The sequence below is a fragment of the Giraffa tippelskirchi genome, chromosome 2 (assembly GCF_054371585.1).
Source record: "Giraffa tippelskirchi isolate mGirTip1 chromosome 2, T2T-mGirTip1v1.2.pri, whole genome shotgun sequence".
In the NCBI taxonomy this organism is placed as follows: domain Eukaryota; kingdom Metazoa; phylum Chordata; class Mammalia; order Artiodactyla; family Giraffidae; genus Giraffa; species Giraffa tippelskirchi.
This window is the reverse complement of record NC_137276.1, coordinates 110115477-110139823: the sequence shown is the minus strand read 5'-3', so window position 1 is coordinate 110139823 and position 24347 is coordinate 110115477. Positions and strand designations below refer to the sequence as shown.

At 46.6% G+C, this 24347-nt stretch overlaps 1 protein-coding gene and 1 long non-coding RNA gene across 51 annotated transcripts in view; one reads left to right on the top strand and one right to left on the bottom strand.

Moving 5' to 3' along the window:
- Nucleotides 1-14492, bottom strand: part of PCBP3 (poly(rC) binding protein 3) — a 221450-nt gene extending 206958 nt beyond the window's left edge. For all 50 annotated transcript variants that reach the window (XR_014078046.1, XR_014078045.1, XR_014078048.1 and 47 more), the window contains exon 1: nt 14352-14492. The gene's annotated coding sequence lies outside the window, so the exon portion shown is untranslated. The remainder of the gene's footprint in view (nt 1-14351) is intronic.
- LOC145539915 (uncharacterized) lies at nt 13490-22970 on the top strand. The gene is made up of 7 exons (XR_014078051.1): nt 13490-13531; nt 13680-15376; nt 15474-15584; nt 16891-16982; nt 19170-19477; nt 19845-19930; nt 22771-22970. It is a non-coding gene; the product is annotated as an uncharacterized LOC145539915 (long non-coding RNA).
- Nucleotides 22971-24347: the final 1377 nt, after the last annotated feature.

Here is a 24347-nt window from a genome sequence, read left to right as displayed (position 1 = left end):
GGATGAGATGGTTAGATGGCATCACTGACTCAATGGACATGAGTTTGAGCAAACTCCAGGAGGAAGAAAGTGAAGGACAGGGAAGCCTGGCATGCTGCAGTCCATGGGATTGAGAAGAGTTGGACATGAGTTAGCAATTGAACAATAACAAATTGACTTCACTAGTGAATTCTGCCAAACATTTAAAGAATTAACATCAATCCTTTACAGACTCTTCCAAAAAATACAAAAGGACACTTCCCAATTCGTTCTATGAGACCAATATAATCCCAATATCAAAACCAAAGATATCACTAAGAAAGAGAACACTATGGACCAATATGCCTAATGAATACATATGCAGAAATCCTCAATAAAACGCTAACAATCTAAATCTAGCAATACATAACAGGGTTATCCACCATGACTAACCAGAATTTATCTAAGGAATGCAGGGTTCGTTCAACATGTGAACATCAGTCAATGTAATGCATGACATTAAGAGGGACAAAAACCACATGATCATCTCAATAGATTAGAAGAAGCATCTGACAATAATTATCTTTTATGATTAAAAAAACAAAATAAAACTGATGGAAACTTCCTCAACCTAATAAAGGCATTTACAAAAATCCTAAGCTAACAATATAATTAATGGTGAAAGGCTGAAAGCTCTCCCCCTAAGATCAGGAAGAAGACAAGGGTGTCCACTTCTGCCAAGACAATTCAACATTATACTAGGAGTTATAACTAGAGCAATCACACAAGAAATAAAAATACAGGGACTTTCCTGGTGGTCCAGTAGCTAAGCTCCCAGTGCAGGGGGCCTGGGTTCGATACCTGGTCAGGGAACAAGATCCCACATGCCACAACTAAGAGTTGATATGCCACAACCAAAGATCACACATGCTGCAACAAAAATGGAATTTCCCAGATACCTATGACTAAGACCTAGAACAGCCAAATAAACAAAATACAGGGCATCCAGATTAGAAAGGAAGACACAAAATTAACTATATACATACAGAAAACTTTCAGAATCCACTAAAAAACAAAAAAACTATTACAGCTAATAAATTCCATGCTCGTGGATTAGAAGACTTACTACAGTCAAAATAGCAGTATTCCCAGATTGATCTACACATTCAATGCAATCCCTACCAAAATTCCAGCTGCCTTTTATGCAAAAATTGACAAGCTAATCCTAAAAATCATACGGAAATGCAAGGGATCAGGAATAGCCAAAACAATCTTAAATAAGAACAACAAAGTTGGAGGACTCACACTTCCCAATTTCAAAACTTACCACAAAGTTCCAGTAATCATGACTGTGTGGTTTTGGCATAAAGATAGATATACAGATGGATGGACTCAGATTGAGAGTTCAGAAATTAACCTATGTTCTATGGTCAACTGATTTTTCAACAAAGCTGTTAAAAGACCATTCACTGAGGAGACAATCTTTTCAACAAATGGTGCTCAGACAACTCTATAGACAGATACAGAGGCTCCTCCCTCACACCATACATAAAATTAACTCAAAATGTATCAAAAGCCTGAATTTAAGAGCTAAAACTTCAGAATAAAACACAGGTGTGAATCTTTGTAACCTGGGATTAGGCAATGCTGTCTTAAATATAACACCTAAAGCACAAGCAACAAAAGAAAAAATAGATAAATTAGACTTCATGAAAATGTGCATCAAAGGACACTATCATGAAAGTGAAAAGGCAACTCACAGTTGGAAATATTTACAAATCATATATCTGATAAGGAATTGGTAAACAATATAGAAAGAATTTTTGTGCCAGTGCTAAGTCACTTCAGTTATGTCTGACTCTGTGCAACCCTGTGGACTGTAGCCCACCAGGCTCCTCTATCCATGGGATTCTCCAGGCAAGAATATTGGAGTGGGTTGCCATGCCCTCCTCCGGGGATTGAACCCAAATCTCTGATGTCTCCTGCATTGGCAGGCAGGTTCTTTACAGCCCAACAATAAAAAGGCAATCCAACTTTAAAACGGCCAAATGATCTAAACAGGAATTTCTCCAAAGAAGATATACAAATGGCTACGAGCACACAAAAAAGTGCTCAAAAGCATCAGTTATTAGGGAAATACTAATCAATACCACAGTTAGACACTACTTCACACCCATTAGGATGGCAATAATCAAAAAATTGAAAATAGCAAGTTTTGGTGAAGATGTGGAGAAACTGGAACCCTTATGCATGGCTGGTAGGATAAAATGGTACAGCATCTTTGGAAAACAGTCTGGCAGTTACTCAAAAAGTTAGTTATTATTTGACCCAGCAATTTCACTCCTAAGTATATAGTCAAAAGAAATGAAAACATGTTTTCATACAAAAAATTGCACATGACTGTTGACAGCACATTATTCATAATAGACAAAAAATGGAAAAAAGTCAAATGTCTGTCTACTGATGAATGGATAAGCAAAATGCAATCTATCCATATGTACTAATCAGCCATAAAAAGGAATGAAGTACTGATACATGCTACAGTGGATTGTGGAAGGACCTTGACATTATTATAGTAAATGAAAGCAGCTAGATACCAGAGGCCACATATTTATGACTCCACCCATATGAAAAGTACATATTAAGCAAAACCTTACAGACAGAAAGTAGATTAATGGTTGCCAAGTTCCGGGGGAAGGAAGGAATGGGGAGTGACTGTTAAGAGGTATGAGGGTTTTTTTTAAGGTGATAAAAGTGCTCTGAAATTAGGTATTGATGAAAGTTGTACAACTTTGTAAATATACCAAAAACCACTGAATCTAAACTTTAAAAAGGTGAATTTTACACATGTAAAATATATCCCCCAAAATTTTAAGTAAAGGAATTTTTTAAAATAATAAAAGTGAAATCTAAGTACTTTTAGAAAAATCAGGAGTGTCTGATTTTTGATAAGCAAAAAGTGGAATTTCTAAAGAAGGCTCTTCAGGCATAAGGGAAATGACCCCAAAATAAAGGTCAGAAATGTAAGAGAGCAATGAAAAGCAAAGAATAGATGAGTGAAAAGCAAAGAATCGATAAATGAAAGAGAAAATCGTTCAGTTGTATCCAGCTCTTTTCGACCCCATGGACTGTATAATCCATGGAATTCTCCAGGCCAGACTACTGGAGTGGGTAGCCTTTCCCTTCTCCAGGGGATCTTCCCAGCCCAGGGATCGAACTGGGGTCTCCTGCATTGCAGGCAGATTCTTTACCAACTGAGCTATCAGGATGAATAAATCTAAATGAACATGGACAGTATGTTAAATATTAACATTGTTAATGTTATTTCCTTAAGTTTAAAAAGAGCATATAGAATTAAAATACACAGTTACAAGCACACATAAATCTGGAGAGGAGAATGGAGTTTAAGTATTCTAAGAAACTGTGATCTCTGGATGGCCCAAGAGGAAGGTATAACTGAATTATCTGGATAAGTTAACAACACATTATCTAATTCACATGGTAACCACAAAAAGAAAATAGAATATAACCTCCAATACACTAGAGAGAGTGGAAAAGTAGAATGATTTTTCAAAATCATAATACTAGTTTCAAATAACACAAGAGAGAAAAATAAACACCGAAAACATGGGACAAGAGTGACATATAATAGGCCTGTAGATTTAAACTCAAATAGATCGTAATTACATTCAATGTAAATGAGTTGAATGCTCCCATTAGAGGACAAAGATAATCAGATTGGTTGAAAAAAATCAAACTGTATAACCTTTGCAAGAAACATACCTAAGGTATAAAAACATAGTAAGGCTGAAAGTAAAATATTAAAAAATAAAGATTTCATGCAAATATGAGCCTAAAGAAATCTAATATAGCCATAATAGTATCAGACACACTACAACAAAAAGGCAAAGATACATTACTAGAGATAAAGAGAACCACTCATAATAATTAAAGTCTGAATTCATCAGGAAGACATAACAATTTTAAATTTGCATTCTCCTAATAATATGGTTTCAAAGTATATAAATAAAAGTTGACAGAACTGCAAGAAGAAATAAGACAAATCCATAATCACAATGAAATTGTGTAATTATCTTAGTAACAGATATAACAACGAGACAAAAAGGCAGTTAGAAAACAGAAGACGTGAGTAATATGCTTATCGAGTTAGCTGAATAGAATATATAGAACACTGAATCTAACTCTTTCCAAGCACAGAGGAACATTTGAGAAAACATATAGACCATAATCTACTATAAGGCACATCAGAAAATTTCAAAAGATTAAAATAAAGAGCCTGATCTCTGGACAGTGCAATTGTGATGGAAAAGAATAAAATAAGAAAATATGCAGATGTTTTGAAATTTTAAAATATTCTTCTAAATTACTTACAAATCAAAGAAAAATATCATAATTGAAATTATATTGTACTAGCTCAGCCTGCTATAACAAAATACCATAGACTGGGGGCTTAAACATAGACATTTACTTCTCAGTTCTGGAGGCTGGGAAGTCTGAGATCAAGGTGCTGACATGGTCACGTTCTGGTGAAGGCCCACTACCTCACTTCCAGCTGGCTGCTTTCTTGGTGCGACCTCACATGGCAAGGAAAGAGAGAAAGAGGGCAAGCTCTCTGGTCTCTTCCTATAAGGCACTAATCCCATCATAAGGACCTCACACTCATGATCTCATTTAAACCTAATCACCTCCTGAAGGCCCCATCTCCCAGTACCATGCATCTGGGGTTAGAGCTTCAGCAGGGGAATTTGAGGGAGGAACAATTTAGTGCATAGCATTTACTAAACAATAATGAAAATACCCCAAATCAAACTCTGTATGATGCAGCTGAAACATTATTTATAAGGAAACGTGTCACCTTAAATGCACATACTAGTAAAAGATAAAAGCTGCAAATGATAAAGTAACCATTCATCTCAAATTAGACGGTGAACAGCCACAGGAAAAGAAAATTATGGGTCAATTTAATTCATAGACATGGACTCAAAAATTCCCCCTAAAACATTAGTAATCAGAATCTAATCGATAGATGATAATAATAGGCTAGTATGAACAAGTTTTGTTGATATAGTAGTCATCTGTGGGTGGTGGAATTAAAGAATTTTATTCTGCTTTTGATGCTAATCACTATTTCATAAAATTTCTAAATAAGCCATTATTTTATTAATTTATTTTTATTATTTATTATTTTATTATTTTTAAATAAGAACATTATTTTATGAATCAGGAAGATGTATTTCTGAATTAATAATTAATACTTTTCTGATCTTTCATCTTTTTGAAGTCAATTAGTTAATGAACGATGAGAAGAAAAGAACAAGAGCTCATTCAGAAGAGCCACTTCATCTGAGTAACCATTTCAACTACAAAATACAAAACCTTGTTTTCAGTGTCTCTATTTGGTTGAAAACAAAGAAAGGGTGGATAGGAGTAGAAAAGGATTTGCAAAGACAGGGATGTGATAATAGCAATTCAAAGGCTTTTTGCCCAGACATTAAGGGAGCGATCTCATACACAAATGCGTCTATAAATAGAATACTGCACTTTAATGAATAATTTAAAAACACTTTGCAAACAGGGTTAGGAAAACAGGAACCTAAATGCTCAAAAATCAATAGTTCTGTCCTATCCCCACATGGTGAGTTACGGAAACAGATGCTTGAGTTGTACACTTTTTAAAGAACACTGGAAGCTGTATGGTTAACATCAAAAAGCTTAAAAACCTCTACAAGTTTTGACATGATAATTCTGCCTTTAGAAATCTCTTTCAGAAATAATCAAGGATACACACAATGAATTTTGTATAGGATACTTATCAAAGCATTATTCATTAAGGTAAATATTATAAACAGGCATCAATGCCCAGCTATATGAAAGTGGTTCAATAAATTGGGACACCCATTGGAATATTATGCAGTCATTCAAAATGATAATTTAGAAGAATATGATATGATGCAAAAAATTTTCACTATCTACAAAGAAGAAAGTTGTTCATAAAACATATTATGGAAAGAATCCCAACTTGAGGAAATACATATCATATATTATATAAAAGTAGAAAAAATTGGCTATCCTTGTGTGGTAAGATTATAGATGATGTTGATTTTGTGCTTTATACTTGCTATCTATTTCAATTCGTTTATAAATAGAAAAAGATTTTAATAATTAAAAAATTGATTATCCCAAATAGATTCAAACAACCTTTATAAGCCTAAACCCACTTCTAGTGAAGTCACTGGGAGGTCAGTACAAATTTGGTACATTAGTCTTCTACAGCTGCATGACAAACTGTGACAAGGCCACAAGTCCGAACAGGCTTGACTGGGTCCTCTGCTTAGGGTCTCATAAGGCTGCAGTCATGATGTTGGCAAGATTATATTCTCATTTGCAGGCTTACTGGGGAAGAATCTGCTTCCAAGCACACTCAGTTGTTGGTGGAAGTTGCTTCCTTGCTGTAGGACTGAGGGTCCCTACTTCCTACTGGTTGTCTCTGGAGGTGGCCCTCAGCTCCTAAAGGCCACCTGGCAGTTCCTGCCGTGTGGGCTTCTCCAACATAGGTGCTTACTCAAGCCAGCAGAGAGACTCTCTAAATCAGTTTCCGGGCTTCCCTGGTGTCTCAGTGGTAAAGAACCCACCTGCCAATACAAGAGATGCAGATTCAATCCCTGGGTTGGGAAGATCCCCTGGAAAAGTTCAGGGCAACCCACTCCAGCATTCTTGCCTGGGAAATCCCGTGGACAGAGGAGCTTGATGGGCTACAGTCCATGGGGTCGCAAAGAGTAGGACATGACTTAGCAATTAAGCAACAACAACAGCAAATTAGTTTCTAGCAAGATAGAATTGTATAATGTAACATAATAATGGAATTTGTGTCCCATCATTTTTGCCTTATTCCATTAGTTAGAAGCATGTCACAGGTCCCACCTCAATGGGGATGGGGGTATTAAACAAGGTATGAATAATGGAAAGTGAGGACATGGTGAGCTCAATTTTATTCACACAGTCTGTCCACTCTACCAAGCCTCCCACTGCAGAGCTCATACAAAGGAAAGAAGCTTGCACTTGGATGTGAAGACTCTTCTGATCAGCCAACCACTCATAAACACAACTGAACCCTGCCCTTTGCACCTCTGATGTAGGACAGTACTGTAAAAAATGATGAGAATGTTCATGACGAATCAGAGTTCACATGGAGGATTTCAGCAGGTCCTGTCCCAGCCGTGAAGGATGATAAAGATTTCAATCAGGGGAAAGGAATGAGAATAGGAGATATTTCCTCTGCAATGAGGAGAGGTAGAGAGGCAGGAACTCCCAAGATGGGTTCTGGAGAAAGTGAGCTGGATGGTTTGTTCACAAGAAATCTAACTGGCCCCTTGATAGAACAACATACTTGGAAAAACTCCGAACAAGACCTAGAGAGGAACAGTTTTCATTTTGGCTCATTTGGCAGCACAGACATCAATTAGCTTCCACAATGTGGTTAAATATTACTAATATTTACCAGTCTCCAGTTGTCCTAAACTTCCAGAACATGGAAGACTCCGCCTTCCTGCTCCATTTGAAACTAGGCATATCCAGAATGACTCCCGCCAGCCAAAAAAATGTGAACAGAATGGACCAGCTTCTAAAGTGATTAACTGCAAGTGTCTCCATGTTCTAAAAGGATCCACATCTAGAACATTTAAGAAGCAGTTCTGCCAAACCTCTAAGGAACAAACTTCTCTCCCTTTCAGAAATTATTGCAGAGATGATGAAGCATCATCTTGATACCAAATCTGATTAAGAGCAATACAAGAAAAAATTATTAGTCAATACTTCTTATGAAATATATACCAAAATCAAAAGTGAAAGATTACATACTTGGATCCAATAATAATTTTTAAATGTAGTATATCCTGACAAAGTAGAGTTGATCCCAAGAAACCAATGATGATTTAAAATTAAAAATATTAATAATGATTTAAAATATTAAAATATTTCACCTCAAAGTTCAAGGAAGAAAAGATGTAAAATTATAAAACAGGTAAAGAAACTATCTGATAAAATTAAAAAGCTATAAACGATTTTTAAAAATATTTAGTTGGTAAGACCATCCTTACCCTAATAAAAGGAATCTACCAGTACATAACAAACTTCATATTTAACAGTTTGAAAACATTGCCTTTAAGGTGAAAAACAGTATTAGGATAGCCTTACCACAATTTCTATGCAAATTTGTCTAGTGGTCCAAACAAAGGGAATAAGACAAAAAAATAAAATAAAATAAAAGATTTAAGGACTATGAAGGAAGAAATGAAATTATAACTATTTACACGGAGAAATTCGAAACAGATCCACACATTTGTGAGGTCTGGTATGTTTCAAAGATAGTACTGCAGATCACTGGGGAAAGAACAGTACTCAATAAACAGTGCTGGCAGAAGGGAAATAAAACCTAAAATCATATCTCTACCTCCTGCCTCATACAAAAATAAGTTCAAAGTAGAATATAAGGAGGAAATATTTTTTAAGAATCTTTAAGAGGAGGATATCTTATGACCATGAGGTAACAAACAATTTCTTAAATAAGACTTAATAACCACAAACCGTAAGAAAAAGATTGATAAATTTGATGACATTAAAATTAAACATCTGTTCATCAAAATAGCATTTTTAAGAGAATAAAAAATAGAACACAAATAGAATCCAAATATATAAAGAACTTCAAAAAAGCTATAAAAAGGATAACCCAGGCACAAAAACAGACGAACAATATAAGAATACAATTTATAGACTTGAAAACTCAGGAAGCCAATAAATGAGCAAAAAAAATCCTCAAACTCACTAGTAATCAAGGAGATAGAAATTAAAACAGTGAGATGTTTCATATCTACTCAACTGACAACAATTAAACATCTGAATTACAAAGGATCAGCAAGGAAATGAAGAAACAAACCTTTGGGACATTGTGTACAACAGCTCTGAGGTTGGAACTGGGCCTACCCTATGATCCCACAATCCCCACAATATCATGTGTAGATAGATGTATACGTGATCCACTCTCCCCTGTGTTCCCAGCACAGGGAAAAGTGGACCAGTGGGACATGGCAACTAGCAGCGGTGGAGGCTGAGCAGGCTGCTTAGAGGAAAACTTCAACTGGGACTCAGGCTAGGTAACGCAATGTCAGAAGCCAGTCTTGCCAGGAAATGAAACTGGGGATCAGAACCCTGCTAACTTAGGGCAACCTCCTCCTAAATAGCAACTGGATCTGTTTATCTTCTACAGCCAAATTGACCAGGTTACTTCCTCTTTAAATTTCCCCAGCTGAAACTTTCTAGAGCAGAGTCCCAACTTAGGTTAGTTTCCTGCACCCGCTCTAAAAAATTTTCCATTGAATATAATGGTTTAACACAACACAAATTAATTATCTTACAGTGCAGGAGGTCAGAAGTCAATCTACAGCCATATCACCCGAAACGTACCCAATCTCAACTGATCTTGGAAGTTAAGTAGGGTTGGGCCTGGTTAATGCTTGGATGGGAGGACATCAGACACAGGTGTCAATGGGCTAGAATTAAGGTGTCAACCCAGTTGTGTTCCTTTCTGGAAGCTTGACTGGAAAACCAATTTTCTCACCTTTTCCAGAGTCTGGAGACTGCCTGTATTCCTTAGTTCATGATCCCTTTCATCTCCAAAGCCAGCAGTGAAGGATAGAGTCTTCCTCACTTCACAGCACTCTGACACTGACTTTTCTGCATCCCTCTTCCATATTTAATGACCCTTGTGACAACTTTAGGCCCACTTGGGCAATTCAGGATAATTTCTTTGTTTTAAAGTCAACTGATTAACAACCTTCATTCTAACCGCTACCTTAAAATCCTCTTTGACACATAACATATTCACAGGTTCTGGAGCTTAGGATGCAGACAGCTTTGGGAGGCCATTATTCTGCATACTACACCTCTCCTCAACTTCCCCTCCCCCCCAATACCTTTAGCAGAGTCCCAACCTTTTCACAACATACCCCATACATCCAGCCTCAGCACCACCATACTCCCTATCCTCCAATGACACCAACTTTCTGGTCTTTTGTAATCAGTGTATACCTATCTATGCCCAAATAATTACAACCCAAACTCCAGGACTCAGCCCAGAAGTCAGCTCCTCTCTGAAGCCTTCTTTGATTCCCAGTCTAAATGAATCACACACCAACCCAGCTTTCTGTGTACCCCAATTGCAGCACTGAGTGTGTCCCCTGTAATCATCTGTCTTCACGTTCTGTCCTCAGTCCAAAATGCTGAGTCCTTCAAAGATAACTCTGTCTCATTTTCCTGTGGATTCCCAGATCATAGCATAGGGCCTCGCAAACAGCAGCACTCGGGATTTCTAAAATTTGGAGGAGGCAGAAGGAAGCTGCCCTGGGTCTCCCTCAACAAACAAGATGTCAAAGAGTAACCAGGGTTACATGTACAGCTGTCAGGGCTAAAGAACTAGTTCAGATGTTCATAACAAAAAAACACCTCAACAATCCACTGCTTTGTTTGATGTACAATTTACGATCATGTGGAAGAATCTCTGTACAAGTGACACCCATTTTTTTTTTACTGCTAACCTGTTCTAAACAGACAAAATTAGCCTCAAGATAAATAAAGGATTTATCTAAAATGATTTACAAAGATGTACTCAAAACTATAGACAAGAGAGTAGATATTGCTCCAATACAACAGGAATGCTCAGCAATTGCCCAACAGCCCTACCACATTCTCAGAGGGCTCCAGCCCCTCTCCAGGAAGACTGGGAAGCACCATGCCAATGAGGCTGAAGGATGTTATAATCAACTGTTTGTTGTTGTTTAGTCACTAAGTCATATCTGACTCTTTTGTTACCCAGTGGACTGTAGCCCACCAGGCTCCTCTGTCCATGGTATTTTCCAGGCAAGAATACTGGAGTGGGTTGCCATTTCTTTCTCGAAGGGGTCTTCCAGACCCAGGGACTGAACCTGCATCTCCTGTATTGCAGAAGGATTCTTTACCACTGAGCCACCAGGGAAACCTCAACTCTGTTTAGGGAAAAGCAAAGTGCCTCTATGTACAAATAGATATGTATATTGTAATAAAGAGTACATTTTTAAAGAGGGTGTTAATTAAGCAAACAGGGTTTCACTTAATTTCAATGGCTTGTTAGTTGATGTCCATACTGTAGGAGGAAAATTCTCACCTTGGGTGAAGGAGCCTAAGCAGAGCAAAGGTTGAATCAGCACAATTATCCACATTTTAGAAAAAGAGATATTAATATGCCTTGAGTTTTTAAAAGGCATACTTTCATTCAGGTCCAATAGGATTCCTTTGTTCAACTCTTCTTTAATAGTGTGAATCCTGAAATTCATTTTAAAACTCCAAAACCACACTCACACTGTAAAGGAAATTTGAGACCCCCCCCAAAAAAAACCCAGAAATAAACGGGCATGTATTCAGCACCATGGACAGTGGGGCCGGGATGCTTTCAAGAGTCTCTGCAGCCAGAGCTGACAATTAACACCAGCTGCTGCTGCTGCTGCTGCTAAGTCACTTCAGTCGTGTCCGACTCTGTGCGACCCCACAGACGGCAGCCCACCAGGCTCTGCCGTCCCTGGGATTCTCCAGGCAAGAACAATGGAGTGGATTGCCATTTCCTTCTCCAATGCATGAAAGGGAAAGGGAAAGTGGAGTCTCTCAGTCGTGTTCGACTCTTCGCGACCCCATGGACTACAGCCTACCAGGCTCCTCTGTCCATGGGATTTTCCAGGCAAGAGTACCGGAGTGGGTTGCCATTGCCTTCTCCAACTAACACCAGAGCCCTCCCGAAATCTACAGTATTCATTCTAATGTTTAATTTGGGAGTGATTCCAATACACAAGCAGGTATTTTTCTGTTATGGCCTAAAGGACAGCCTTTTTTACCAAAGGGATGCACAACTTTCATCTACCAAAATCTGCTTTGTGACCACTTTCACAATAAAGCCCTGAGATTTCTGTGAAATCTCAGGAATAACTTTGCCATTGACTCATGACTAGAGGTCCAGGAAGTGAAACTGCCAGAATAGAAACAGTGTCCAACCTTGAATGGCTAGATTGTTTCAAGGACCTTGTGAGACTTCTGCAAATATAAACACTGCATGCTCTTTTAAACATCAAACAAAATAAATCCATATGGTGAAATTTTCTCATAAACACCTTTAAAATGTAATCATAAAACTGTGTATTTTCTCCAACTCTGAGTATTAATAAAGATATCTGGAAAAGTGACGTTGTAAAGCCCAGCATCACCACTAATTAACACCACCTGTGGCAATATCAATCACAAAGCCCTGATTCCTACACAGGATATCTAATCTTTTCAGCTAAAAAGCAAAACAAAAACTCCTTTTACCAGCAAACCTTTTTTCAAAACCTTATAATATTGAGTATTAACCAAGAAAATGCATGCTATGCTTAGTCACTCAGTCGTGTCCGACTCTTTGCGACCCCATGGACTGTAGCCCACCAGGCTCCTCTGTCCATGGGTAGTCTCCAGGCAAGAATACTGGAGTGGGTTGCCATGCATAAAGTTATATAAATCCTAACACACTTGTAATGAACTTGCACTGTGTAAATAACAGCATCTACAAACAAGAGAAGAACATTAGTGCTCAAAAGTGACCAATGTCAGTCAGTGACTGCACTTGTATTTGAAGACCCCTTGATATTTGGTGGATCTCCAGGTATGAACACACCACCCACAACTACTCCAGTTCCTCTGATGTAAGGATCAATGAGATTGTTTTGGATTCTGCCAGCAACCCCTCCGGAGTGTCACTGTTCTGCAAACAGTCTCTGGGCCAAAATGCACATCTCTGAGACATTTTATGATGATATGAGTTGTTTCTGTGCGTGAGAGGACTGAAAGTCAGTTTTCTTCAATAGGAAAGTACCTTTGCACACTTCCTTTGGTTCCCAATTCTAAAGACAAGTTCAAAGAACAGAAATGGGGCAACAGTTCACCCCTGACAGCAAATTAAATTCTGGAAGGATGAGGGCAACCTGTGCCAGAGGAATGGTGTGAACTGCATGGTCGGTTTATTACCCAGTCTAGTCTGTAAAGGTCTCTCTCTCATCAAGGCCCTGCTGCCCTAGGATTCCTTTTGGTCAATTACACATCAGAAATCCTTATTACCCCAAGTGCCCTTAGCCCACATGCAGGGCCAAACAGACCGGGAAGTCCGTGTTGCCTCAGAAGAAGGTGGGGAAAGATAATCCACTTCAGGCACAAGGTTTAAGACCCGACTTTTGTTAACTTTCAAATTTGTTATGCAAGTACTTCGGAGTACTAAGTAAAACAGTAGAAGCGAAGAAACACACACACACACTCAGTAAATAATACTTCCTGAGTGAAACATATATGGGAACAATAAGAACACTTCTGGACCCTCCCCCAAATAAAAGAAGAACACACAGCAACCAGAAGAGAGGGGCCGCACCGCCGCAGGTGCTCTGCTCCAGGCTCTGACACGGGTCACGGAGGGAGGCAGACGAGAGTCGAGGCGGCAGATGCTGGGCGTGTGAGCGAAAGGGACACAAAGGCGCCCGCGGATCCCCTCTCCGGTCCCGGCGCCGCCCCGAGCTCCCCGCGCCCCTTCCCTCCCCTGGGCCCGCCGACCCGAGCCCAGCGCCAACCGTGCGCTTTCCCTCACATCCTTCCTCGGTCAGACGCGACGAAACTTACACCGTTTTGAAATGTGAGCCTCCTGAAGTCCGGAGCAGACCTGCGGCGAACAACGGCCGACAGGCCAGCCTGAACCCCGCGATCCTTGTTTACAACTTCTGATAGCGGAGGGCGGCCCAGGCGGGGTCCGCGCTTCGCCGAAGCTGCGCTGTCACTTCACGCAGAAACCCTCCCCGCGCCCAGTTTCCGTCCGGATCGGCTATCCAGTGAGCTCGCAGTGCGGCCCGGGCGCCAACTTGAGGAGGGGGCGCCGCCGGGTCCTCCAGGACCGCCCCGCCCCGCCCGGCCCGCGACCCCGCGGCAGCCCAACTTGGTCCGGGCCCCACGGGAGTCTGCCGGGCTCTCCGCCGAGCTTGGTCTGGCGGAGACCTGCGCCCCGCGCCTGGCCCGGACCCCGAACCCGGTCACGGGTTCCCAACCCCTAGTTCGACCTCGATCTCGGCTCGACCTCGACCCCAGTTAGGGGTCTGGGGCCCCGACTGGACCCACGATCCCCCGGGCCAATCCCAGCCAGGACTCCCGATCCTTGTTCCCGATCCCTGGTTCCGATCCCGGCTCGACCCTGGCCGGGATCCCTATCCTCGACCCCCGACCCCGGCCCCGGACTCCAGTCGATTCCCCACCCCCGATCCCCGGCCCTGCCCGCTATCACTCACCTGTCCCGCGGCAGAGGGCGTGCCCGCGGGTCGGCCCACGGGAGGGCGGCCGGGGCGGGGCTGGGGGTGAGGACTGAAGATCCCAGTGGTGCCGGAGCCTGAGGCGACCAAGCCTGAAGCGACTGAGGCGACTGAGGCAGCAGTAGCTGCTCCTGGCGCTTCTGGTGAGGCACTGCGCGCGGCGTGGGCCCGCCCCCTCTGAGCCGCTGACCAATCCCGCGCCGCGAGCCTCCGCTGGCCCCGCCCCGTCGAGGAGCAGGTCCTCGCGAAAGCGGGCCCCGCGGGCCAATCGAACAGCGGAACGGCGACGAGTACAGCCAATCGGAGCTCAGGAAGCTCCCCAGAAAGAAACCAATTAGCGTGACCGGGGCAGGGCGGGCCATGGGAGGATAACCGTGGGGGCGGGGCCAGGTCCGGGCGGAGCCCAATGAGGGAAGGGAGACGTCAATGGCAAGGGGCGGGGCCTAGAGCTGGCATGTCCACCCACCGGGGCGGTGACGAGGGAGAGGCAAGGGGGCGGGTCACAGATTGGGTGGGGTGGGGAGGGTCCCAGAACAGGGCGAGGAGGAGGGGAGTTGTGCAAGATAGGATGAGACTATCAATGGGGAGGAGGCGGTTACTGGGTGGGGGCGTGGCCTGGGGCGGGTCCCGGGACCATGGAAGTAGGAGCAGGGAGAGAAGCGTACAGGTGGGGGGGAAAGGGCGGGTCCCTGCTGGGCAGGGGCGGGGCCTGGACGGTCTGAGATGCCTGCCCCCTGCACCCGCCAGGTGCGCTCCTGCCCTCGCTCCTTCCCGGGAGCAGGGTCCTGCGGTGGTCGCGAAAGCGGGACTGCGCCCCGCCATCCCCGCGCCTGACCCGAGTCAGACCCCCACTTGTCCCGGTCCCCCGCCTGGCGCCCCTTGTCCCGCTCTGCAGAATCCCTGAGTCTGGACGCACGTGGCCGCTTACCCACCTAGCAGACCCAGGACGCGGTGCACTTGCCCATGTGTGTTCTCAGGGGCCTGGTCAGCACACCTATCCGCAGGTGACAGGAGGGGACTTTGGATGTCTCAGGTGTTTTTGTCCCGTTACCTTTTTTCTACCCCTCCTGAACTGCGTTCTGCTTTACTTTGTTTCTATAGTGGTCATTTTCGAGGCACTGAACCCCAGTGTCCCATCCCTGCCTTACGGCTATTCTTAGCAGAGGATTGTTTCTTGCAGCCCACCTACTAAAGACTTGCACCAGGTCACAGGTACTGCTGCCGGTGACGCTGCCCGTGACTGGGCAGTGGAGCCAGCAGGGTTCTGGGACGTTGCCCTCCCCCAGAACCCCTGTCCAGAGCTGGACCCCCCTCCCTGGATCCATGAGGGGATGGCCCTCAGCCCTGCTCAGCCTCCTTAGGCCTTGTAGAAGTGGAGGGGTCATCCAGAAGGCCAGATACCTCCAGACCGGTGGGACTTCTGACCCCAGCCCCTAGTAGCTCAGGTCACCAGGGCCAGGCTTGGGAATTAGCCTGGGAACACAGCCTCCTCCTCTGCGTTCATGGCCCCATCAGCACCATTTGCTCCTGGACGGGGGCAGGAGGCATTTCCCAGGCCTCTCCTCTGTGAACTCCTTTGTGGAACACTGGAAGCCGACACTCTCAAAGTCACCATTATGACCGCTTCTTTCTGAGGAAGCATTAGAAGTGATCCTAGCACCCAGAACCTCACCACAGTACACAAAGGGCCCCACTGACACTCAGAGCAGACAAAGTTGGGCAACACTCAGAAAGTTTGCACTGTCCACCCCAGACACAGGGCGGCAGTCAGTGAAAGCACATGGTCGGGGATGGGGCAGGAAGAGCTGTGTGCTCATTTGTCTTCACAGGTCACTCGTGTGATACACAGACAAGCTTTAAGAAAGAAAGAGCCTAGGCTGGAGGGCTGTGGGTGGGCCCACGGAAGGGCAGCAGCGCTGGGAGAAGCTGGAGTCCCAGCAGCATGTGGGGTGTGAGTCCTCCCTAAGAAGAGGGTCTCTGTCTCAGCCATGCAGGGGTCACCTGTCACGCTTCTCCCAACAGGGAGACGTGGTTAACTGTGTGCCCTGGAAGGACCACCGTGGGGGAGGGAGGAAGGTGAAGCAGGAGAAGAGGTGGTGGAGGCCCTGGCTGGGTGGTCCCAAGGAGACATGAGGCTGGAAGTGAACAAATGGTGCAAGGGCAGGCCTCAGCCCCAGAAGAGGGAGCCCAGAGACCAGGGCTGTAAGAATGTGCTATGTCCTGAATGGGGCCCTGGCTCTCAACCTTACCTTGACTTTGCAGGCAGGGGCGGGGCAGAGGCACCCTAGGACCTTACTCCAGAGGCCAGAACAGGGCAGGGGTGCAGGCAGAGCACCCTCAGCCCGCCCCCTCCCCCCAGATTACAGGCTGCCAGCCGCCCACTTCCCCGTCCTCTCCAGGAGCCCTCGGCCTCTCAGCTGCCTTCATCGCCTCTTGAGACACAGTTAGTCATTAGGAAAGTAATGATAGTGTTTTCAGGACAGCATGTTGGACCCTAACAACTCTCAATTATTTCCAGTTCCTGCCAGCCCCAGGAGGAAGAAAGCCGCTCTTCTCGTGCCTCCGCCCTTGACACACAAGACAATCCATGTTGCTGGCATATTATCATAGGTTAGCAGATCTCTGAAAGCCAGGCTGCGCAGGGGAGCAGTCCCCACCCTCATGCCACAGCAGCTGGGGGCCTGCAGCGGGTCTAGGCTCCTCCCCTTTAAGCAGGTTGCCCTGCCTCGAATTCTGCCCTGTGTTCCAGGCGCTTCCCCTCCACAGGCCCTGAGGACCTGAGTATGTGCACCCTTTAGATCAGTGTCACCACCACCATCCTTCCCGTGAGAAGCATTCCCAGGGGCCCATGTTTATAAATAACTCCCTGGTGTCTTATTGGGGGCACAGGGAGTGGGGAGAGAAGGGACCACGTAATTATCATCTGCTTGGAATGATGTCAGATGAAGCCCAGCACTCAGTCTTCCTGACTCTCACACACACCCCTGCGGCTGGAGAGAGGGGGAGGGTGGGAGGGGGTGAACACATTATCTTGGCTGGAGCCTGGAGGGTGGGCTCCAGATCAGTCAGCTGAAAGGGTGGGAGCACAGCTAAGAGCAGAAAGCAGTCCTAGAGTAATCTGTGCCAACATCCTCCCAGATGTGAGGCCCCCAGCCCCGGTGCCCTTACACACAGCCCCCAGCACCCCTGCCACAGGGAGAGGTCTGGAGCATTTGACCTGAGTCTGCTGTCGATCTGGGGCATCACTGGCCTTCCTCAGTGAGAACTCACGTGGTCCTCATGACCACCCCAGTGCTCAGCCTGAACCACAGTGACACGGTTTGCCAAGCGAGGACTGAGGTGCTGCTGCTAAAATCCCCTTCACAGAGCCAGAGGCAGAGGGCCTTCCGAGGCCCACAGCCCAGTTCCCGCTGCCCTTGCTGGCTCACAGGTGACTCTGATTGCCAACGGATGGAGTGAAAGTTGGAAAGCTAGTAAACCAGTCTGTGCCCAAGCTGCCCTGGTTAGGGGAGTACCCCGGCTGCACACACGGTGCTTCCCACGTGACGCAGAGTCCCAGGCACGAACCTGCCCTACCTCACCTCACTGCTATAGCATCTGTCTGTGACTGGATGAGGGGCGATCAAGGAGGCCCTGTTCCCTGGCCCATAACCAGGGGCGGAGGCTGCACCTGCCCAGAGCAGAGCCAAGCCAACCAGGGTCCAAGGTGCCCCAGCTGGAAATGACAGTGGACATGTGCACCACAGGCAGGAGAGAGGAGCATGGAGGGGCATCCGAGGGAGACACGCGAGAAGGGAGAGAAGGGCTCGTCAGCAGGTGTTGAGGCCGCCAGAACTCCGCCTCGCCGTCTTCACGCCTGGCTGGCTGACATGCACCCTACACCTCCCTGTGCCTGAGCCACAGGCTGCCCTGTGTCTGCGTGCCCGAGAGACTCAGTCCCCTCAGATCTGTATGACACCCAGCAGAGAATCCTGTGGATCTGAGGGACCAGGAGCCACAACTGTCCTTGGGGTAGATGTGGAAGGTGCCTCCACTGCTGGGAAGCTGGATTCAGATCATGTGTGGAAGCAGGGGCTCTGAACCCCACAGGACGCACACCCTGGAGGTGAACAGGGCTCTTCTTTGCACCCGTGAGAAAACTCCAGCCCATTGGCTCAGATGTCAGCCTGGAATGAGCACATCTGTGCCCCTCAGTCTGTTGTGACAGAGGCAGGGGCTCGCCCTGCACTCCATCACCCCCAGAGCATTGGGCTCAGCCGCCCCGGCACTCTTGGCCCCACACACGAGAGCCCATGAGTCACGACTGCCTTTGACTGCACCTCCCTGCCCTCGAACAGTCAGGCTCCAGGGCCAACAAGCCACTTCCAGCAGGGAGAGACAAAGACAGAGACAGAGAAACAGAGAGACAGACAGACCGAGACAGAGAGAGAACAGAGACAGAGAGATAGAGACAGAGAGACACAGAGAGACAAAGACACACACACACAAAGAGACATACAGAGAGAGAGAAAGAGACAGAGTCAGAGAGGGACAGAGACAGAGGAACAGAGACAGAGAGAGTGACAGAAACAGAGAGAGGAAGAGACAGAGACCGACTAGAGACAGACACAAACAAAGAGAGACAGGGAGAGAGTGGACGGGAGAGAGGGACTGGCCCTGCCCCCAAGCCCCAGACCCTCTGTTGCCTCTCCCCTCCCCCACTGCAAGCAGAGCAGCCCTGCTTTTGTCTTTCTCCTGAGCAAGATTTCTGATATTTTGCATAAACAAGAAAGTCTGTGTTGCCTTCTTTTTCCTCAGAAAAGAAACACGCGTCTGCACACACCTCCCCAAGCAGCAGTGACGTCATGGCTCATCCGGACTTTATTTCAGGAAGACTTTCAGCTCCAGGAAAGTGTCAGCCAAAGCCCCGGCCCTTCTCCCTGAGGGCACCTGGGCTCCGGAGTGACAACTGGGCGTTTGTCTCTGTCTCCACCGCCCTCCCTCCACGCAGGGCTTCAGGAGGAAGTCACTGGTCCCTGGGGTTGGGTGGAGTGGGCGCTCCAGCTCCGCACTACAGACACCTAAGGCTCTGAAAAAACTCTTCATCAGCTGCTTTTTTGCTAAAGGTAACGTGAGACTTTACTGTTGATATAAATAATCATCTCTCCGTTGTGTCCAACTCTTTGTGACCCCATGGACTGTAACCCACCAGACTCCTCCGTCCATGGGATTCTCCAGACAAGAATACTGGAGTGGGTAGCCATGCCCTCCTCCAGAGGATCTTCCCAACCCAGGGGTGGAACCCAGGTCTCCTGCATTGCAGGCGAATTCTTTACCGTCTGAGCCACCAGGGAATCCCCGAATAACATCAGTGGAGACAAATTTGAATACATAGAACTGCTTATTGAATGTTCTGTCATAGAAAGAGGATGAGGGGATAGGCTCGACCCTGCACCCCAAGCCTCTCTTTATTTGGAACCCCAATTTTCTTAGGCTCCAGTTAGTCTTCATTTCTCTGCTGCACTGCCCTCCACTTTACTGGACTCTACTCCTTCTGTCAAACACCTCTGGTGAGAATGGTAAGGTGAAAGTTCAGAAATGTAAATGTTGAAAAATTACCATTAAAAATTAAATTTGGGGGAGAAGCGCTCGCTGTGAAGGGATCACAAACTGATCTGGCTCCCAGAGGGGTCTGTGAATCCCCTCTCCCAATTACCAGCCAAGTGGGCAGGGAGGTGAGGGGGCGTCTGCAAACCCATGAACAAACACAAGGTGACCAAGAAACGTCCCAAGTTCTCAAGGGTGCCCTGCCCATGGCACTGAAGATGAAGAGCCAGGGCCTACACGAGGCCCTGCAAATAGAACCAGAGCAGCAAATGGGTTCCCTTGGCAGGTGGAGTGCAAAGGCAGGCCCCTTCCCCCTCCAACTAGACATCCAGACAAGCCTGAGGTCGGTCCCTCCCCACCCCCATGTGCCATGCTCAGTGGTCCGACTGAGGGACGGGCCGCTCTGTCCCCATCCCTCTTGCTCCTGCTGAGGAGGACCTTGATCCTGGTCAGCCAGGCACATCTCCTTCCCCACCTCTGCAGCAGGCCCAGCTCAGGTCCTGAGAGTGGAGGCGGAGGGGCCTCTGCTTTCACTTTCCCAGTCCCAGACACACGCTGCTCCAGCACACGTGCGAACACTGGCGCATGACTCTGGAACTCTCTGGTGACACCGTGCGCCCACCAGGCAGCAGCAGCCAGCCTAGCGAGGATGAGGGGAAGGCTGGCTATGGCTCAGCTGAGGCGCCAGCTCTGGCCTGCACCCCACAGGATTCAGTCACCATCCTCAGGACACAGGATCTGTGCTGAAACAGGGGTCAATGAGTGACACCAAGCCCCCAGTACCTCAAACCCAGGAAGGCAATCAGCTGGCTGCTTCCCACCAGCAGGCAGTGCCACCTGGGGTCCATCCACCAGGGAAAGGGAAGGCACCTCCTTGATTTGGCAGGAATGAGCCTGATGAAGCTGAGTGCTGAAGAATTGATGCTTTCAAGCTGTGGTGCTGGAGAAGACACTTGAGAGTCCCTTGGACTGCAAGGAGATCAAACCGGTCAATCCTAAAGGAAATCAACCCTGAATATTCATTGCAAGGATTGATGCTAAAGCTGAAGCTCCAATAAATACTTTGGCCACCTGATGTGAAGAGCTGACTCATTGAAAAAGACCCTGATGCTGGGAAAGATTAAGGGTAGTAGGAGAAGGGGGTGACAGAGGATGAGATGGTTGGATGGCATCACTGACTCAACGAACATGAGTTTGAGCAAACTCCAGGAGGGAGGTAGTGAAGGACAGGGAAGCCTGGTGTGCTACAGTCGATGGGGTCGCGACTGAGTACTGAACTCAACAACAAATAGTGATGAATGCGTGACTCTGCTCCACTTGCCTCTCCTAGTGCAGTGGGGTTTATGGAGGGAGCCCACCCTGGTTTCTGTGTGGCCCTGCAGCCTCGAGCCCTTCCCACCCTCCCTCTTCCCACCTACAGCATGTCCCACCCTCGGGACGGACAACCCAGCCCGCTAAGCCAAGTTTTGTCCACCACATTTGAAAACAGCCCCTGCTTGGCCTGCCGCAGGGCAGGGGGCACACTGGTGACTAAGTCTGCCCCAGGGACACTCTGTAGGAAGTCTGGCAGCAAGTCCCAGGGTGCGGGACCCCAGGGTGTGGTCCATAAGGCAGGGGCACGGGATCCGCATGGACGCCTCCCGAGGCCCCTGGACACCTGGTACTACAGGGAGAGGCGGACCAGGCCAAAGGGGTCTAAGGGGCCATGTTCCAGGGGACCTGTGCCCAGTGATGTGGCTTCACAGATCATGCTGCTTCACTTTTATAAGTGCTTGAGCAGATATACATGCTTTCACACCTGTGCATAGTGCACACACACCAGTGTGCACATATACACCTGTGGGCACACACATGCACCTTCATGCACACACGCACCTACGCATGCACACATATGCATGCACACGCAGGCACACCTGCACACACACACCTGCACACACACACCTGCACACACGCACACCTGTGCACACACATGCACAGGCAGCCTGCAGACAGCACTGACACCACAAGCCCAGGTGGGGCTGGACGGTACTGCTGGCCTGGCAGCCCCCACAGCCTCGCAGGCCACCTTGGGATGCAGAACCGACCGCAGGATCTGTGTCCTCATCAGGACTAGGAGCTGGGAGCTGTTGGACATTTTCAACAAAAGAGTAGAAGAGCTCTCATAATCTTCAGGTGAAAGGAAGGTTTTTAAGAGTTTAAAATAACTGCCCTTTAAAAAAAACAGGTGCTATGCTCCAAAAACCAATGTTTGAACTGTTTTTGACTTCATGTGAATTTGTAGCTAAAACCTGTTAAATTTGTCACTTTTAATGTTCTCATATTTGCTCAGTTTTAAAATACAGAAACATTTTTTTTCTAATTTGTTAAATATTTTCTAAGTAAAAACTTTCAGTGAGTTTTGAACCATTTGTTAAAAATACACTGATGCAACTCTTAGTTTGCAAGAACTGCAATGAGTCCCACTGTGCTGTGCTCGGTCGCTTCAGTGGTGTCTGACTCTGTGACCCCATGGACTGTAGCCCGCCAGGCTCCTCTGTCCATGGGATTCTCCAGGCAAGAATACTGCAGTGGGTTGCCATGCCCTCCTCCAGGGGATCTTCCCAACCTAGGGACTCTTATGTCTCCTGCACTGGCAGGCAAGTTCTTTACCACTGAGCTGCCTGGGAAGCAATCAGTCCCAGGGAAGATGGAAATTCACCAGCTGAATCTCACCAAAGCGTTTGCATAACTTATGGATGGACAGAAACAAACTGTTGCAATTTTGTACATGCAGCCTATAACGCTCTGGTTCATTTGAATTTACATATTTCAGGAGCTGTTCTTTTCAGCTCTGGCAGCTGAGCATCCAGAGAAGCCCACTTCTGCAAAGAGCCTGGATGAGGTGTTAGAAGGGACGAGCATCTTTGTTCACACTAGCCTCCTGAAATAGCATCATAATTATTCATCTTAAATTAGTAATAATGTTAAATCGAGTGCAAAATGTTTTTAATAATAAATGAACACTTTGAAAGATTGTTAATCTCATTTATCTCATCCTTTCTCATAGTATATATGTTTTCTTGTGTATTTAATATTTTAGCACAGTTGGTCATGTACATATTTTTAACTAGATCACATACATTGGGGAGAATTTGTTCAGATGCTTTTTACTGATTGGTAGATGATCAAAAAAAGTTTTAAGACCACTCATCAGATTAAAGAGTTGTATAAAAATTTTTTGAATAGTTAAAAAATGAAATGCCAGGAGTTATACATGGACGATGTTTGTTATTTCTCGTTCAGAGCACAGGAAGCCATCCCTCCCTGTCACGTGGGGACAGTGACAGCCATCTCTTGGGGGCCCGTGGGGATGGAGTTACTGGATGTCATTGGTGCCTGACGTGGTCGTTGCTACTGAAGGCTCCTGTTCTTCTGAGCTTGAATGGCAGGAACTTACCAGGGTGTCACGGTGGCCAACCGCCGTGCGCCTGCTTGGAGCCGTGAGGAGAGCACCCAGACCAGTTGTTCTTCCCCCTTCCCCCAGGTCCTTCCTGGACATGCTGCTTGCCCACGAAGAAGGGACACATGTGTCCACTCCCCTGGCCCAGACAGGATGGACCTGATGGTGTGTGCCGTCTGAGGCCAGGTGGGAGCAGGCAACACAGCTCTTCCTGGCTCTCTTGGACACCTTCCCTGGAGCCCTGCAGCACCGAGGGCAAGGCTGGCCTGAAGCTGCCCATTCAAGAGGCCACGCAAAGAGACATGGGGGCACAGTGGGAGCTCTGTGGAGCCCAGAGCCAGACCCAACCATGAGCCAGCCTTCAGAGGTCACCCAGCCGTCGTCCAATGCCAGCGATGGGGAGCCGCCTGGAGGAGACCTGTCCATCCTAAGCCTAGCAGACACGGACACACGATGGCTGTTGCTTTAAGCCCATATATGTTAGGGTGACTGTTTCCGATGTGGCAGACTGGCATGGTGTGTGAAGTTGGTGACCTTGTTCTCTCAAGAAAAGAGTTATGGGGTGTGCCCCCAACCCTGCCCCCACCTGCCGAGTACCTCGCTGAGGGTGGGGAGTTTATCACTGCATTTTACTAAAAACAAGAGACACAGCCCCACACCAGCAACCATGCCTGTGCCTTTAAAGTTCTGTAAAGGTAGAATTTTAATCAGCCCAAAGCTGGGACAGGCCCTCCTAAGCCCTGGGATTAACAGCTCAGCAGTGCAGCAGTCCAGAGTTGGGGGGCAGGGGAGATTGTCCCCCAGAGGATCCAGTCCCCAGAGCCAGGAAGCAGGCATCTCAGCAGAAGCTGGGCCCCAGAGCCCAGTGTTCTGTCACTCCCTGCATTTCTCATGATGACAAACAACACTTACTTTGGGACAAAACTCCGCATTAAAATGTTCGAGGGGGA